This window comes from Rattus rattus, chromosome 4 (genome assembly GCF_011064425.1).
Source record: "Rattus rattus isolate New Zealand chromosome 4, Rrattus_CSIRO_v1, whole genome shotgun sequence".
NCBI classification, from domain to species: domain Eukaryota; kingdom Metazoa; phylum Chordata; class Mammalia; order Rodentia; family Muridae; genus Rattus; species Rattus rattus.
In genome coordinates, this window is record NC_046157.1 from 103556076 (window position 1) to 103561927 (window position 5852).

The following is a 5852-nucleotide window of genomic DNA, read 5'->3' on the forward strand; positions in this document are numbered from 1 at the left end:
TATGCTTTTAAGTGCCTGGTACATAATAATTATTCAAAAATTGATAGTTGCTATTTGTGGCATAAATTTCATTTTTAGTTTCTGTATTCTAGGCATGGGTTGCTTGTACTTAAGTAGAGAGAGAGAGAGAGAGAGAGAGAGAGAGAAATCAAGCATGCGTTTATAGGATGGAGTGACTGATGAGAAAGGTCATATTAGTGAATCACACAGAGTTATGCCCCTGATAACATTCTTCTTGAGGGTAACTAAAATTTTATAGGGAAAATACACCCACAAATGCATTCATTCAACACTTATTAACATTTATTAAGAATGTAACATTAAATTGTCCCTCGCATGCAGAATCTTATAGAAATTGAGACATGAAGACAGTGCAATGGGCTCACTGGCAAGGGAAGGAGACCTATGGGACAAGGATGAGTTGTTTGTATGAGTAAGATATATTATATGTGCAGTCTGTATAATCTCCATTAGGAAGCAATAAGGTGAATTATAACAGGCAAGGGGGCACAACATGTTTCCTGTTGAGCACTTTTATAATTTTGCTGTTGGTGTCCACAGGTAAATAAAATGGCTTGGGAGATCAGGAATTCAGAAGCAGAAAGCTGGACATACTGGAATTTGGGAATCTCACACCTGTTTGAAACCCAAAAACATACAGAACTGAAGTCACAGGAAATAAAATCTACAGTATGTCAGCATATTTTATTAAAGGGCCAAATGTTAATATATCAGGGCCTATGGACCAAACATAAGATGAAGCTATTGTGATATGTTTAAATTTAATCACTTATGAAAAAGTTCCCTAGGATACAGTATGAATCTAAACCTTTATGTCTTCGTGTGGAAAAAAGTCCAAATGAAAGATGACAAAACTTTAAAGAAAGTAGTCACCAGTGGCTTGAGGCAGCGAGTCATATATTTCTAATTAAGGAATAAATGGGGGATCAGTGACATATTGGGAAAGAGGCTTTTCTGACTTGTAGTGGCAGGTGACTTGTAGATATCTGACCCCAGCAATAGACAAAGACAAGAACAGCAGAGATTTGCTACTGAACACCTATGGAATACATCTCTCCATATGGAGTGAAGGGACGGTAGGGGCAGGAGTGCTGAAATAGATCAGTTCAGCAAATGCGTCTGACTCTCTGTAATGACAAGATGGTAGTGCTTACTTCTTTGGTAAGCTAAGGTTTGTTCTAAAGATGTGATGATGAAGAGCAAAGATGCCTACACAGTCACCAAACCCAGACAATATCGCTGATGCCAAAAAGTGCGTGCTGAAAGGAGCATGATATCGCTGTCTCCTGAGAGGCTCTGCCAGAGCATGACAAACACAGAGGCAGTGCTTGCAACCAACCATTGAACTGAGAATGGGGTTCCCATTGGAGGAATTAAAGAAAGGATTGAAGGAGGTGAAGGGGCTTGCAATCCCCTAAGAACAATACCAACCCAACCAGAGCTCCCAGGTACTAAACCACCATCAAAAGAATACACATGGACAGACCCATGGCTCCAACTGCATATATGGTAGAGTATGGTCTTCTTGGGTACCAATGGGAGGAGAAGCCCTTGATTCTGCCAATTCTCGACCCCCACAGTGTAGGGGAATGTCAGGGTGGGGAGGCAGGTAGGTTTGAGATGTGTGGGAGAGAACACAGATGCATTAAGAGCATAAGGAGGGAAAAATAGTAAATGCAAATGAGATGTTTCTTGTCTGTGCCAGCTCTCTCTTCAGATCCAATGTTTCTTAATATTGTCATGTTATTATTTATTTTTGCCTACACTTATTTCTCATTGGAGTCAATACTGTCATGGATTGTGTCTTCCATTTTTGTGCTTGTGTCTTCCACTTTCTTTCAGGATATTTTTATAGGTGGTGACAGTGATGGTCCCTTCCAATATCAAGGAATCCCTTGTAATCTCATGGAAGGTATGATACTTACTGTATGATGGGCATTGCTCCAGAAGAGCTTTCTCCCTGACATGGCCTGTAGGGAGACCCGATTATGTCAGCGCAAACATATGGAAGGTAGTTATATCCTGCAACATCATCAACAAAAGTACCCTCAGGCACAAGTGTGCAATGTGTCGTTTTATGGAGCACAATGGCCTCTCCTCACCCATCCTCATTCAAATTCTCCAGAGCTGCCACCCATCTGTGTAGAATTACTAGCTTTGTTTCTGCCATAACAAAAGTCATTGTGATTTTGAAGCATTGTAGCATTCTTTTCCTTCCGTATCAACTGCCTGAAAGAATTTGCTTGCTTTTCTTGCTGCAGAAGTGTCTCATAAGCATTATTTCTTTTAGTGAGCACACACTGATTAAAAGGCTCACTTCCTCACTAAACGTCAGTCATATGTATATATCAATAATAGTGATAGATCAATATGCATACCTGCATACACATGTGCAGAATATTCAATATTTATATATGTATGTATATATGTATGTATATGTATGTATATATATACTGGTTTATACATGAACTTTATTCTTGAAAGTTAATAAAAATAATGTATAATTAAAATATCTTGAAATAAATAATATCTCATTAAGCATATTTATGTGTTTATAGTATCTTAAGTTTATTTATTTAATGTGTTATGGGAGTTTGCCTAGCATGTATGTCTGTTTATCAGGTGCATGAAATGCCTGTAGAGGAGAGAAGAAAGTGTCATACATACAAGAAAACTGCTGAAGAAAGGGGCCATGAATTTAAAGGAGAGCAGTGGGTAGAGGTATATAGGAAAGTTTGGAAGGAAGAAAGAGAAAGTTTGTAATTAAAACACAGTCTCAAAAGTAAACAAAATATTTACTTTACAAATAAACCTTCTATTTTATTCTACAGAATATTTTAAGACCTTACTGAACAAGACTCTCTAGCCTCCAGATTTACCGAGAGGAAGCCTATTTGCTCTCTGAGGCCTTAGAGTAGAAACTGTGGTGTAATGGTTTGAATGATATTTGTCCCACAAAGTGTAGGGAAATTGAATAATGGCTTCATAGCTGACGGTCTAGTAGTGTTTGGGTAAGTTTAGGAGGTATGGTCTTGCTAGAAGTAGCCTGGCAGTAGGAATGGGCTTCAAGAGCTTAAGGCTGGACAATGCTTAATTTTCATACCAATCACATCTCTGATCTGAGAACATTTCTCCAACTCTAAAACAGTAACTGTGCTTCACAGCCAAATTTATATAGTAAAGCACCTCATTCCTAATTTGGAGAATATCTGCATCTGATTAATTAGATCAATGTAGCAAACACATTTGCATAATTCTGGGCATAGTGAAAGTTTATTTGGCCTGAAAAATTGGATTTGGCTTACTGCATAGTGAAGTTCTGAGCAGCTTTCTGAATGTGCACTTGGTGGACATAGCCACTGGAGTCAACAATTCTGCCCGGGGTGCAGAGAAGTGTCTTTAGCCATACCTGACATCACTTGAAGGTTTGAGGAAAAAATCCTCTCCCTTATCTAAATCATACATTTCTACAGAAATCCGAGCTCACTTATTTTTTAACTCTCTACTTTTCCCCTTAAAAAATAGATCAAATTAATTCTGACGCCATGTGATGGTTTGAGTTTATTCAGTTATTGAGGCAGTCTAGAAATCTCTCTTATTTTTTATTTATAGTCTCCATTCTGCAAGCTGTTCTCATTCCCATGTTCCTTGCCAGCCATTAAATGCTCAGCTTCTCAGTGTTCTTTCCAAAATATCTCTATCTCTTACTAAATTATTAAACAATTCCCATTGAAATGTCTTTCCTTAAGCTAAGGGAGCCAAGCAGAACATCATCAGGCATAGTAAAGCACACACTCCTTGGTCCTTCTTTGCCAAATTGCTTATTAATATGTTTCACTTAGTACAATATTGAAATCCATCCAAATATGTGATATTTGGAAGGACCTTTTCAAAGCCAAAATTGTAGAATGACTATTTCCTATTGTTTGAAAGCTTTACTTATAATTCACCACAAATTTAAAACATATAAACAATTCTTAAATGTGTACATAAGCCGTTAAAGGAGTGAATGAGGATTGATATTAAACAAAATGTATGATATGGAAAAAGTTAAAATTAACATGTTTCTCTATTCAAGTATTTGCTTTATTAAGTGAAAGTATACTTTGATATCTAATGCTTGAATATGCATATATGAGGGGAATTTGAAAATATTACCTTTATAACTATATCTGCTTGAATAAAATTAACTTTATTTGATTTGATTTGTTTTCAGTTTTACTTTCTTTTATAACAGCAGTATAAATCGTTTTTAAAAATTCTTTAGAATTTTGCAACATTCTGTCACAATAATTAAAAGCAACATTCTCTTAATATTGAGTATTGGAATGATGTATTAACTATGATTAGACTGCAAGTAAGGAAAAAATATTTTGATTAGAGTATCTAGAGTGCTGCCTAAAATTAAATGTACCTGCTTCCTGTGCACCATGAGGTCCATAGGTCTCTTTTACCATCAATCCAGAAAGAGGAACTGCAGACTATGACTAAAGCTTCTGAAACCATGACATTAAGTCCTTTCTTCCTTAAGCTATTGTATTAGACAAGGTTCTATAGAGGAACAAGACTTATTGTACTTATAGGATTTACATATATAAATACATGGATTTAGACAGACAGACAGGCAGACAGACAGACACACATGTACACACACACACACACACACACACTTGTCATTTATCAGAGCATTTATCAGAATGATCACAGGGTGTGTACTAGCTAGTTTAACTATCTACTAATTGAAGGTCTCAGAATCCAGTAGTTGTCCAGTCATTAAGGCTGGTTGTCTCACTGTGTCTTCAGTATATGCTGGAATCTAAAAAAAAGGCTTTAATGCCAGTGAAGAGATGGACTTCTAGTGAGATGAGAGACAGAGCAAGCAGGTAGAGAGACAAGCTTCCGTCCTTTTTATAGGTTTCCAGGCAAAGGTGTGACCTAGATTAATGGTGGATTGTCCACCTCAAAGACTTGAATTAGAAGTCAGTCTTCCTACCTCAAATGATTTAATTAAGAATAAAAATCCAGTGCTTGCTCTGGCAGCACATATACTAAAATTGGAACGATACAGAGATTAGATTGGCCCCTGCGCAAGGATGACACGTACATTAGTGAAACGTTCCATATTTTTTAAAATCCAGCCCTACAGAGGAAAATAGATGGAAAACTCAAAACAAGGGGAGAAACTAGGTAGTACAAAAATTAAGAATATAATTTCTTTGCAATGAAACCAAAAGAGATACATACAAACATAATTCCAACTCTAACAATGAAAATAACAGGAAGTGACAAGATTATCAACAAGATAGTCCCTGAGCCAGACAAACCAGAGGTCATAGATAGTGTAAACAAATAAACAAAATCAGAAATGAAAAGGGAGACATAACAGAAAATCATCAGATCAAAAGCCTATATTCATCAAAACTGCAAAACTTGGAAGAAATGGAAAATTTTCTAGTCAGATATCAGGTACCAAAGTTGTATCAGGAACAAATAAACCATCTAAACAACCTCATAACTCCTTTAGAATACTGAGGCAAAAATACTCAATAAAATAAATTCTTGCAAACCAAATCTAAGAACATGTCAAAACGATCATCTATCATGACCAAGTAGGCTTCATCCCAGGGATGCAGGGATGGTTTATTATACGAAAATCCATCAACGTAATCCAACATATAAACAAACTCAAAGATAAGAAGCACATGATCATTTCATTAGATTCTGTGAAAGCATTTGACAAAATTCAACACCCCTTCATGATAAAAGTCCTGGAAAGATCAGGAATTCAAGGCCCATACTTAAACAAAGTAAAAGCCATATACAGCAAACCA

At 36.5% G+C, this 5852-nt stretch overlaps 1 non-coding gene across 1 annotated transcript; it reads left to right on the top strand.

The window, feature by feature from the left end:
* The first annotated feature begins 5045 nt into the window (after nt 1-5045).
* LOC116899752 lies at nt 5046-5149 on the top strand. The gene has a single exon (XR_004387767.1). It is a non-coding gene; the product is annotated as a U6 spliceosomal RNA (small nuclear RNA).
* Nucleotides 5150-5852: the final 703 nt, after the last annotated feature.